Below are 13,788 nucleotides of genomic sequence, written 5' to 3'. Positions count from 1 at the left end.
TTTATATATTCATATCACTTTCAAAGATATTCATGACAGATGATTATTTAGAACCTTGTCTATGTTAAGTAACTTCTGAGTATCAGATTATAGTTAAATATCACATTTTTATAAATGGTGAATAATTATTCAGTGTGATTATTTAGATTGATGTTGTCAGATTAATATTGTATAAAGACTATTTGACAACAGAACAGAAAATCTGCGTGAATCTATTAGATTGATCGCGCTGTTTCTGGCTTTTATAAGTAACGAATATAAATGTAATATTACTTTAATTATTATGAAGCTTCAATTCACTGTTTGGATAATCTCATTAGATCAAGAAGTAGTTAGTGTGTTGCTTTAAATAAACTGTGAAATACTTACACGATGTTTATGAATATCTAATATATGTATCAATATCATATTTGGCAGTCCATCTTTTTAGAGAGTATACACAACTATTTGCTAAGACGCATTAGCAAAGCTACAAAAGTTTTTCTTCCCGAAATAGATTGACAAATATACAGATAGCATATTTCCTCCACTTTCTTTGAACTGACGAAGGTTTACAAAAATACAGGAAGTGCTTATATTATAGCTTTTATAACAGTATATGTACATGGCCTTATATAATCTTTTCGAACAGAAAAATTTATATTATTTCGTCTATACTGGTGTACACAAATGGTTCGACTGCAGAGGTTTACCCTAACGATACAAGAATAAAAGCAAGGAGTTACAGCCCGTTCTGTCACAAACTCATGTAATACACTAATATCAACAATACACTAAGATTAATAATACACTAACATCAATAATACACTAAGATCAATAATACACTGAGATCAATAATACACTAACATCAATAATACACTAAGATCAATAATACACTAATATCAATAATACACTAAGATCAATAATACCTTAATATCAATAATACACCAAGATCAATAGTACATTAAGATCAATAATACACTAATATCAATAATACACTAAGATCAATGCTGTCTCTTCCTTTTTTCTAAAATACAATAACTGTTAATGGGCAACAACTTCCAAGGACATGTAATCTAGAGTAGAGAACTCGATGTGGATATTTGAGAAAGGTATAACATTAATTTATATTTCTACTTGCAACTGTAGAAGAACTGACATGCTGACTTGTCGTCCGCCTGGATATTTAGTAGTTTATAGGGGTCGTACCTTGTTGACACCCAAATCGTAGAAATGTGTTTTCTTTTCCTTGGGATAGAGTGTCATTAGCACGATAACCCCATGATATGAGCCTCCATCATTGCATTTTTATTTCATTTTTACTTTTCGGATGTTTAAGTTACCTTTATATCTGTGATCTGCAGTCATCATAAATCTCTTGGTAAACTTTCGTAACGTAACCTTCACCATTTTTTAAATGTTATATCACCGTTATAAACTACCTGAATTGTGTTTTAGGCATATGTTTTGTGCAATGCGATAAGTTACATCGATCTGTCACCCGCTAGATGCTGTTCTTACATCTTTATGAAGTTTCTCTTCGGTTCTTTCATATGCTTTGAAGACGCTTTTGTGTCGCTTTCATAGACCTAAGTCTGTGTGAATGATACTGTTTGCAGTCCAAGAGAGATATTTATTTTAGCTTCAATGGATCGCTGTGTTGTTGGTTTAGTCTATTTAAGATGCAGTCTTACTTCGTGGTGGAAGCAGCAGCCGTCACGCACAGCAGTCTTGTTTTCCTTTTACCTTCTGAAACCACGACTACCTTTGCTTTAGTGATTGTTGGTTTTGAATTTCGCACAAAGCTAGAAGAGGGCTATCTGCGCTAGCCGTCCCTAATTTAGCAGTGTAAGACTAGAGGGAAGGCAGCTAGTCATCACCACCCACCGCCGACTCTTTTTACCAACGAATAGTGGAATTGACTGTGACATTATAACGCCCCCACGGCTGAAAGGGCGCGAATGATTGGTACGACCGAGATTCGAAACCGCGACTCTCAGATTACGAGTCGAACGTCTTAACCCACCTGGCCATGCCAGACGATTTATAACTGTAGACCGTATGTACATAATCCTGTTGGGATAATGAATACCAGTGTAGTATTTGGCTTTTAAGGGTACCAAATTCACTACCAAAAAGTAATATGACTCTATAACGTGTATGTAAAAAAAGACAGTAACACTTAGTAAATATAAAGGAAAATAAGAATGAAACATATAATTTAAAGGAATTTGATTTCATTTTGAAGACGTGACTTAACTACCATTCCTGTACTAAATGAAAACAAAAACACTACATACATGTATGTATTATATATGTATGTATTATATATGTAGTGTAATATATTATGCGCTAATGTTTCTAATATTGATTATCCAGTCTAGAATATCAACTTAAGATTCTCTTTAACTTCTCATAATAGTAATAACTATTGTCTTAGACACCTTAAGATTCACTACATTGTTTGTATACAAAAAAACAAAACAGGTGTCTATAATAACCATTACAGACACTGGAGTATAAACCAAGGAGAAAATTTATATATATCTCTATTGGTCGTTTTTTGTGGTAATGCATTTTATCACTTTATTTCTCAATTCCTTTTTTTTTACTTAAAAAATAATTACCATATACAATCAGGTTAGTATTTATAGAAGTAGAGTAAACGTTCTGTAAATATTCAAGCCACTCTCAAGCAGACACGATTAGAACTTATTGTCTGTCTCAAGAGTCCGTCATATTTACTTGTTTTTTAAAAAACGATCTAGATTTTGAATTTTCTAAAATTCAGTAAGAGCAATAACCTGTTTCACGGTATTAGTTCCTTCTTATATTTCATGTAACTGGTTGCATCCTAGCAACTTTTGCGTTCTCTTATAGCAAAGCCAGAACGGGCTATCTACTGTGTCCACCGAGGGGAATCTAACCCCTGATTTTAGCGTTATAAATCCATAGACTTACCGCTGTCTCAGCGTGAGATCAGTCTAACCAAACAGAATACTTTCTGACAAGATAACACTATCTATTTTGTTCATATAACTCAAAATTGTATTATTTTATTTGATTGGCGTTATAAAAATTAGCACTGGTCAAAGCACAGTTTCGCTTTCCTTCAATTTTGGAATCCTGTCGTGACACGTTTGTCAGTGTGCAGTACACGTTGCAAACACGGAATCATCTGCTTGAAAACAAACATTTACATTTTTATTTTATTATAATTGATTCCTTGTGTGTTATAATACACAAAATATTTTTAGTACTATTACATCTACTATTATTGTATGTTTGAGGATTTTGACATTGCCATAGACTCTACTTCCAATAATGTCTTCACATTTCTTTTAGCAATAATGACTCATTAAAAGTAATTTGAGGAACGTCCACCCTTTCCACATTTTTTCACACTCGTTTCACTCCCATACTCCTATCCTGTTTCCTTCACTCTTCTAGTCGACCAGTGTGATCTCTGTTCTATTTTATGATGTTTCTTCTTCAGTCTACACGATATTTCATTGACAACATCATTGGTATATATTACCACTTTCCCAAAGGGCAACACGTCACCGCTAGATGATCCGCTCTCTTGTTGAATTATATGTCAATGTAGTTTGGAATACAAGTCATTATCATATGAACTTTCATGTCTTTACGCATGTTATTTGAAAACATGTTTCCAATACTGCAAATATATTTATTGAGTCTGTTAGGACGCATAATTCTGTTCTGATCTTCACTGTTACTAACCATTCAGATAAATGAAGTCGTATATCCTACAGATTTTGCTCAGAATGAACTGGATAACCTAGTTTTCGCCACTGACCATTCAAAGACTAGATGGCCAACTCTACTCATTGTTCCTCTCCATGCATTCACTTCTTTTCTGACTCAGTCACTTATTACAATATTCAGTGTCAGCCTCTTCTCATATATTCATTGAATGATCTTTGCTGTCATTCTCCATTCTGTTTAACTTAGTGACATATTCTGGGCTGACGCTGTATCGCCAAAGTTTTCAAGTGGACATGATCTATTAGCAGTGCATCGATATTTGCATACGCTGTTGGATGCTACGTGTAACTCTCCACATGTGAATCTCTGTCATCTTCTTCTTTCACCTTGGTAAACAGACAAATCTTCTTCTGTAGGTCTTACACAAGTCATTTTGTCACTAGCTTTTCCTTGAGAATTATCCATTCATTTAATATTAGTCTACATATCTTCAGTACGCGATATTTTTTAATAGTTTGAGAAACATTGCAGTTACTAAAACATTCGCCGTTATTAATCATTGGCAAGTTTATTATCTCAGCTAGCTCTGATTTCTCTCCCGTGGGGAGAGTTTTAATTCTGAAGTCTCTCTCATCATCTGGGCTAGGTTCAGAAGAATTGAAGAATTTACCCTAAATCATCACTAGCGTTTCTGATCAAAGGTCAGCTTCCTGTTGACTTCTCTTATTCACTTCTTGCCATTCACGTCTCACAAAAGTCTACTCATTTTCTTAAAAATGGCACATTTTTCTTCATTAGATCTAAGACATTTATTGTTCAGTCCTTTGATTTTCTGTGGCACTGCCACAAATCCGTTTATGTTTTTGTGGCTTTCTTAAATTGATTTGATATACAGGGGTTTTCTTGATCGCATTGAAGGCACAAATTCCCCATACTTTTAGCCTATTTCTGTTCGTGTTGTTGGAATTGCAGGTAACTGTATTGAATTCTGCTCTTTGTTTATATCTGATTTTACTATTATTTTATCTTTTAATACTTTTGTGTTCTCAGTCTTCCCTTATCAGGACTGCTCTACTTCTTCTGTCTTCTATTTTGATTTATTGTGTTCACTAAATTCACTTTTTGGGTTTAATTGTTCATTTTTCATCACCTTGCTGTTGCATTCACTAACAGGAATCTTGGAGTCAGATCTTTTTTAACCGTATTCGTGAATGGAGAAATGTGGTCAATGCTCACGAAGGAAAAATATTGTTTCAAGTCAAGGAATGTAACAGTTGTAACAAGGATGAGTCTCTCTACTCTTCTGCGTAGAGAATTGAAATAGAAACCCATATAACCCGAACTCTTTCTAAAGGTGGACCTCATAAATAGAAACGTTACATAGACGACGTATAGACGATTAATATTTTGCTCCAAAGTATTTCCCTTCATGTTTGGGTAGTGGTCAGCCAAAGGGGTATAGGCATTAAGCTCGTCTAGAATTATGATTCATGTGCATATATTTATGAGAGGTTCCTATGTCATAATGTCACTGGAAATATACGATTGAACCAAGTTATATTCCATGCCATTGATCTTCAGACACACAGCTAGAGTCTCTGCTCTCTCTCTGTTTCTAGGAACAGGTACTTGCCAACTTTGAATGTTAGCATCTAAAGAATCAGAAATCGTCTCTTGACATTTCTTTCTCCACTGTGTAAAAAAGGGATACTTTGATGTCTCTGCCATATAATGGCTTCTTTCCATGATTTGTTTCTTGCACCATTCTGATATTGGTCTAATCTAGTAGCTTTCAAATGGTTGCTTTTCTCATCTTGTGGCCAAGATCTTATTTCATCATATTTATTGTGCATCCCTTTTCTTTCACTTACATTTTGTCTTTTCTTCGTTGTCTCTTTTCTAAGTGTGTATGCCTTGAGTCGTGTTTATCATTGCACAGTTCAACTTGTGTTCACTGGTAGATTAGTGGCCATAAATATAGATTGAGCTCAGTATTTACATCAATTATAAATTATCTGAAATATTGTACAAAATAATCGTTTTATCTTCCAAGAAACAACACTGGCCGATATCACTTTCTAGAACTTGAATCTACATAGCGACATTCGTAAACTTATACGGTACTATGTAAGGGAGTTGTATAGAGAAAAACGTAAAGTGTCAGATAGTTAGTGACCTTACTGAAACAGGAACCAGCAGTTTCTTCCATTGTGACTGGTATTATCTTTACCAACTTTTATTGGATACACTTGAACTCTTGGATTCTTATTTGATTATTTTCACTCAATAATCTTGAAACACTAGGATACGACCTGTACTGGAATTATATCCTGCAAAAGAACATGTTACGTAAACCACAACAGTATGTTTCTTTGTTACTCTCTTAAGTGTGGTTCTGTGTAACGTAATTGTTAGCGTGCCAGGCTGTGGATCTAAAGGTCTAATGTTTCAGCTGGAACACGATTTATATGTTCCGAACACTCTCACGATGTCATGAAAAGTAAAGTATTCGTACGTGAGTCATTTTTAATATTTATATGCTGTATTTTGTCTTGTCCACAAAAAATTAATGGTTTTTACATCTCAACTTCTTTCTTGTAAATGTTAAACTAACTTTGAAGAAGGTAATGTTTGGGATATCGTTGTAAAATTAAGCATTAGGAATTCCAAAAAGACATACTGCTCTTTGTAAACTGGTTTCTTATTACTGTCACAAATATCACTTGGCTTAGCTGATGGAAAAGATGCTGACTTTTACGTTCTTGTAAACAATGATAGATACTTATTTGAATCAGCGAATTCACTACGTGTGTTCAGACAAATGACCTTCTACTGAATTAATGTATGTTTTGGTCGACAAGTTACTGCTTTACTAAAGAAAGGTACTAAAAGAATACTTGATATCAAGAGTAACAAGAGTGAAATGTTCATATCAAGAGCAACAAGAGTGAAATGTTGATATCAAGAGTAACAAGAGTGAAATGTTGATATCAAGAGTAACAAGAGTGAAATGTTGATATCAAGAGCAACAAGAGTGAAATGTTGATCTCAAGAGTAACAAGAGTGAAATGTTGATATCAAGAGCAACAAGAGTGAAATGTTGATCTCAAGAGTAACAAGAGTGAAATGTTGATGTCAAGAGTAACAAGAGTGAAATGTTGATATCAAGAGTAACAAGAGAGAAATGTTGATATCAAGAGTAACAAGAGTGAAATGTTGATATCAAGAGTAACAAGAGTGAAATGTTGATCTCAAGAGTAACAAGAGTGAAATGTTGATATCAAGAGCAACAAGAGTGAAATGTTGATCTCAAGAGTAACAAGAGTGAAATGTTGATATCAAGAGCAACAAGAGTGAAATGTTGATCTCAAGAGTAACAAGAGTGAAATGTTGATGTCAAGAGTAACAAGAGTGAAATGTTGATATCAAGAGTAACAAGAGTGAAATGTTGATGTCAAGAGTAACAAGAGTGAAATGTTGATTTCAAGAGTAACAAGAGTGAAATGTTGATATCAAGAGTAACAAGAGTGAAATGTTGATGTCAAGAGCAACAAGAGTGAAATGTAGATGTCAAGAGCAACAAGAGTGAAATGTTGATATCAAGAGTAACAAGAGTGAAATGTTGATGTCAAGAGTAGCAAGAGAGAAATGTTGATGTCAAGAGTAACAAGAGTGAAATGTAACTTTTCTGAAGAACATAATCTAATCTCTGGTATTCCTCAGAAAATATAAAATTAGTTGATATACTAACGTTTTGAAGTGTACAGAACATTTAAGTAACTTTTTCTACTGCTGCTGAGGTAAACAGTTCCATTACTTACCATTATAGCCAGATCAGTTATTTGTTCCACGTAAAACCCAATTCTCTGTGAAAGAGGTCTACAAGCTTATCTAATGATCCTTTCAGTTGTGGTAATGTGTAAATCTGTGGTGTTATTTGAATGCGATCAGGCTTCATTCGAACTGCCTTTCTATTACTTTTCCTGTTTTGTTGTGAAAATTCCTTGTCATTGAAAGTGAAATTTTGTTCCATTGAGAAATGATACGTTATGTTCTGAATTTCGCGCAAAACTACACGAAGGCTATCTGTGCTAGTCGTCCCTAATTTAGCAGTGTAAGACTAGAGGGAATGCAGCTAGTCATCACCACCCACCGCCAACTCTTGGGCTACTCTTTTACCAACGAATAGTGGTAAAGAAATAGTGCACTATTTCATACATTATAACGCCCCCACGGTTGAAAGAGCGAGCATGTTTGGTGTGAGGGAGATTCAAACCCAGGACCCTCAGATTACGAGTCGAGTGTCTTAGCCACCTGGCCATGCCCGGCCTACTGATCAAGGATAAGGCACCTAGTCAACAGTGTTCGACAGTTACACGTAACTGAATAGAAACATTGAATGTTACTTTTATAAAATAAACGCATAGTTAATAGCGTGTCGATACCTTCTGATACATAAATCAATCAGAAAATCACTAAGCCACGTCTGTACTTGATGTACGTGTGAATTTACTATTTATATATAATTTTGACAAAATTAACAAACGTCTTATATTTTAATCACGTTTAGTTCATAATTTCTTTTCGTTTTTAAGTCCAGAATACCTTCATTTTAGATAGATATCTATTTACACAAGAGGATTCTGTTTTTATATTGCACTATTTCATACATCAGTGCACCTTTTATTGCAAGTTCGGATCTGTTGCGCACTAATTAACTTGGACGACAATCTAATGATGCGGTAAATCATTGGTTTGCCCTTCAGTGGTTTAGCGGTAAGTCTAAGGGTTTATAAAGCTTTGCGCTTAATAACAGATACACTGTTAATTTTCACTGTGATAAATTGGTTATTGTTTGGAAAATCTCATACATAAATTATCTGACCTATCAGGTGGTGAAATTCCAACCGTATTTGTTTTTTAGTAACAACATGCTGTTTGAATGCTCCCCAGCGGTACGTCAGTGGACTTACAACGCTGAATCTGGGTTTCGATACCCGTGGTAGGCAGAGCACAGATGTACCATTGTGTTGCTTTGTGCTTAACTTCAAAGAAACAAACAAAATATTTTAATTCAAAAGTGTACAAAACGGAGATCATTACGCGCAGTGTTTCCAGTTAGTTGATTTAATATTCTACAGATATTTAACCCAGATAATTTAGATGCATTAGATGTAACATGAAAGTGGATTATAAAATGAAACTTGAGACTGTAAAATATTTTTCTCATACTGTTTGATGATGTTTGAGAAAAAATTAAATTGACTCGTATTTTAAACTAGAGGTATTGTTAAGCCTAATGCACATGCATCTAAACACGTTTATTACTTAGTTTTGATTTCAGATAAACAGATAGAAAAATATTTCTTTTATATTTTATCTGTGGTTTACATTTGTATGTTGTGGGGTTCGTCTTCAGACAAAAGTAAAGTGAATAGGGTTTAATCTCCAACACACGTTTTCTCGATGGTTCTATTATAGATATAAGCAAAACCAAACGCCCCTTCACAGTATGGGTTAAAATTTTCACGAATCAAATCTTCAACGTAGAGGAAAAGGAAATAGTAAACAGAAAAAAAATATTTTGTTAAAGAAACACACACACACTAATCCACTTGAAACAACTGCTTTTTACCATTAGCTACGTTTTTATGTGAGACAATATTACACTTAACGTTTCTTGTAACGTGTCCTGATACCTTGTGAAATATAGTTACGTAATAACATAAACTACAACAAATACAAATTCAGTTTTATATAAGTTATCAAATGCGCTTATATTTGGATGAGTAAATGTATTTTTATACCATTTAACTAATTTATATAAAATTATTCTCAGTTAAATTGTTAACGGGTTTTTTTTTATTGTTTCTTTCATATATTACCCAAACCGTCCATAATGTTTAAACTGATAGATTATAGGGAATATAATTATTCAATAGCACCTACTGCTAACTCTTGAGATATTCTAATCGAATACAGGGATTTGACGATCAATTTTCTTTATGGAGAGGGCAGAAGGAAATAATGGACCCTCGAGTCCACAGTCCAGCCAGTTATTTCTTACTAATTTCGTTGGGTATTTTTTTTAGTTTCATCCTAACGTACCCCTACTTGACACATTTTGCCCAACCGCATCTCTGAATCTCTGATGACAGTCTCTATACTATTATAAAAATACTATTTTATATTGTAATGTCATAAATTCTAATAAACTAGTGGAAGATTACACTTCAGTATTGATACTAGAGTGGAGTGAGGAACTGACTACCTAACATTACTGTAAGGTGTGTTTTCCTCACCAGTTAATCTTATCAGACTTTCTTTACACGGTGGTAAATACAGTTGCCCAACATTTGTTATGTAATCTTTTCTAAAGCGTCTTAAAATAATTGGCAGTTTATAAGATGATGTTGCTTTCGTTTTTTACAGTTTGATCAACTTGTAACTTTTTTAAGGCGTCTTAAAATAATTGGCAGTTTATAAGCTGATGTTGCTTTCGTTTTTTACAGTTTGATCAACTTGTAACTTTTTTAGGGACCCATATTAATAAGAGATTTAAAATTACCTTTGTTATTGTATATGGGGGATAAAATACCTTCAATTGGAAATGTGAGATTCTGTTTGTGGTTATATTTAGTTCAATGACAAATCTTACGCCTAAATGTGTGGTTTCGCAAATTAAAGTTCACTTAGCATGAAGACATCAAATCCTTTAAGCAATTATACAAACTCCGTTAAAAACATTAACGTATTAAGCATGAACGGGGAAACAAGTGAGTATTCTGTGTTTTCTTAATGTGATGATATTTTAAATTTTGTAGTTGGGATAACATAGGACAAGAAAGTGAATCGGTTTAGGAAGCATCAAGAACCTTTTCACTCACACCCTTTCAAATTAAGACATCTCAAAACATACATTTTTGTGTTGAAAACTCTACGGTTTTTAGCATTGTTATGCAGACCACTTTTTAATTATACCATCGATTATGTTGTTAATTCTGTAATAGTGTTTTCTGCAATGTTATGAAATATGAAACCTTTTATCGTATCCTTCCGAAAGTTTTAGTAAAATAAATAGCAAGAAAAAAAAAAGAGTTTTCACTTCAAATGAAAATTGTTTTAATAAAGTGCAGTTTACCCCATCATCGTTAGAGTAATTAATTTAAGTTTATGTAAATCTGGAAGTGGTCATAAACGAGAGCATACAAAAGTTTGATTTTTTAATTTCGCGCAAAGCTACACGAGGGCTATCTGCGGTAATCGCCCCTAATTTAGCAGTGTAAGACTAGAGGGAAGGCAGCTAATCATCACCACCCACCGCCAACTCTTGGGCTACTCTTTTACCAACGAATAGTGGGATTGACCGTCACATCATAACGCCCCCACAGCTGAAAGGGCGAGCATGTTTGGTGCAACGGGGATTCAAACCCTCGAGTCTCAGATTACGAGTCAAACGCCTTAACCCACTTGGCCATGCCGGACCTCCTATAGAAGGAAAAGGGAGCAAACGATTAGCTTTTAACTGGTGCAGCATGGTACAGGGTGTTCAGAAAGTCACTGTGCACTTATATATTTATTAACAGACATGTTTCAATATAGAATACAGGAGGTAAATATGAATGACAATTATAAACAATGTTGAAAGTGACCCTCGTTGGCATGAATACAGGCTTGTATCCTTCTTATTGTGTTTCTAAACACCTCTATCATTTGCTGGCTTGAAATAGACTGAATAGACATATGATTACAAAACTGCACAGACTTTCCGAACACCCGATAGTTTGTAAGTTAAGTTAGTTTTAATTTATTTGCCACACGAAACTAGTAACTTTCACATTATATTTTTTTCCTTTTTGCTGTTCTGACTAGCGATATTTAATGGCTTCTAATCGTTAGGTTTCACGAAATAACAAGATTAAAGTGGTAGCAGTACTGTAGTGGATACATATAGCGCCCTCTGTTTTATTAGTAACTGTCTGTATCACAGATGTATATAAATCAGTTGTTGTTGTAACTGAAGGTTGTAATAGATATGAATATATATCCAGATTATTTTACTTACATAGAAATTTACTTTAGAATGTAACACTATAAATGGACTTTCCTGATGAATAATGTTTAGATTCGGGTCAGAAGTTGGACTTACTATCAGGTTGGTGGTTTTATTTTATATTTACGTGAAGTAAGACAGAGGAATTTTCATGAAGAAATACCATCAACGAGATTATTGTATTGTCATCAAAACAACAGATAAATTTAAGAATATGTAAAAAAGTGTAAAAAACTACTTTGGGTCAGAACACTATTTTACCCATTTCTAGTCTGGCTTTTTTGCAGACCCGGTTCAAAAGTAAACTTTGTAATGAACAAGGAATCCAATTGTTTCTGTGTGAAGAATTATATTAATGTTTTGTTTGCTTTGAATGTAAATTAACATTATTAATCAAGCTCAGAGAAATATATTATGGAACGTTCACTCACACCTTAATTGCTGTTTCTACACACATCTGACTTGAAATCCGCAAAGAATTAATTAACAGTAACTAAGAGTTAGAGTGTTCATGTTTATTTTTATATAGTTTTACTATAGTGCCTTTCAAAACTATCCACCTCTGTAGTGTTTTTACATTTTGTTGTCGTCTGAGCTTGCAATCATGAAACTTACAAATGAGACTTCAGAATTTACTCCAAACTGAGAGAGCTAAACACGCTGATATGATTTAAATAAGTTAAAGTTTAAAAGAAAATTGGAATATTCTCAATTGAATAAGTAATTATCCACTTTACTACATCAACCGTAAATCAGTTCATATGCAAAAGATTAGTTTGAAAGGTCGCAAAATTAATGTAATGGTCTCTATCTGTGTGCAATCGTAGTAACTTGACTTCAGTGTAAAAGCATCTGTTCAAATCACAACTCACATAGTGATATAAGAAACGAACCTTGATGACTAAGGAGCTTTCCGAACAAGTCAGGGATAAATTGGCAGAGAAGCACAAATCACGAGAAGGTGACGAAAAAATTTCAAAATTCCTGATTATTCCTTTGAGTGCGGTGAAGTCCATCATTAACAAATGGAATGTACTTCATACCATCTAGTCACTATCCAAATCAGGCCTCCCTTCCGACCTAAGCAGTCAGGCACGTAGCAAACTGATCAGGGATGCCACTGTGAAACCAATAGTGACTTCGAAAGATTTGCAAAGTTCCATGTATGAGGTGGGAGTCAGTGTTCGTACGTCGACAATATCCCAGTCCATACACAAAGCTGCCCTCTATGGGTGAGTGGCAAGAAAGAAGCAATTACTGAAAAAAAATCATCTTAAATCTCATATGTAGTTTGCAAAAAAAAACATGTAAGTGAGACTACAGACGTGTAGAAGAAGGTTTTGTTATCAGATAAGAAAAACTTTGAACTTTCTGGTGTAAATTCAAAGAGTTCCATCTGGTGCAAGTCCAGCACAACTCATCACCCAGTCAACCCAACTGTCGAGCATGGTAGAGGCAGCACCATGTTGTGGGAATGCTTCTTATCAGCAGAGATTTTGATGACAACTCAGTTGTCAGGACTGAGGGAAAGGTGGATAGTGAAAGCGAATCCTAGAGGAAAACCCGCTCGAGAATCAAACCAAGAATCTAAATATCGATTGAAAATTATCATTTCAGGAGAACAGTGGCCCGAAGCACAAGATCAAAGTCACACTGAAGTGGTTTCCAAAGAAAAAAGTGAATGTCCTATAATGGCCCAGTCAAAGTCCTGACTTGTCTTCAATGGAAAATTTATGGTAAGGCTTGAATATTGTAGTTCATTAACGAGTACTAAAAACTTGTTAGGGAGAATGGGCAAAAATTACACATTTCATCATACAAAGCTGGTAGAAATCTATCTAAAAAGAGTTATAGCAGTAATTGTTGGCAGAAATGATTCCTCAGGTTTTAACAAAAGGGGCTGAATACTTATGGGATCATAAAATTTCAATTTACATGTTTTCTTTGCAGGTTTTGCTGACATTCAACCTTCTACACACAGAGCAGTCTTAAGTTTGATTATTAGAGTTTTGAATAAAAACAGCTTC

General features: G+C 34.3%; 1 pseudogene across 1 annotated transcript in view; it reads left to right on the top strand.

Moving 5' to 3' along the window:
- LOC143252084 (uncharacterized) overlaps positions 1-13,788 on the top strand; it is a 439,932-nt pseudogene that overhangs the window by 332,507 nt on the left and 93,637 nt on the right. The window lies entirely within an intron of this gene.

Source organism: Tachypleus tridentatus, chromosome 6, assembly GCF_004210375.1.
Source record: "Tachypleus tridentatus isolate NWPU-2018 chromosome 6, ASM421037v1, whole genome shotgun sequence".
In the NCBI taxonomy this organism is placed as follows: Eukaryota; Metazoa; Arthropoda; class Merostomata; order Xiphosura; family Limulidae; genus Tachypleus; species Tachypleus tridentatus.
The sequence above is the reverse complement of the archived record's forward strand: the minus strand, read 5'-3'. Positions and strand labels throughout refer to the sequence as shown.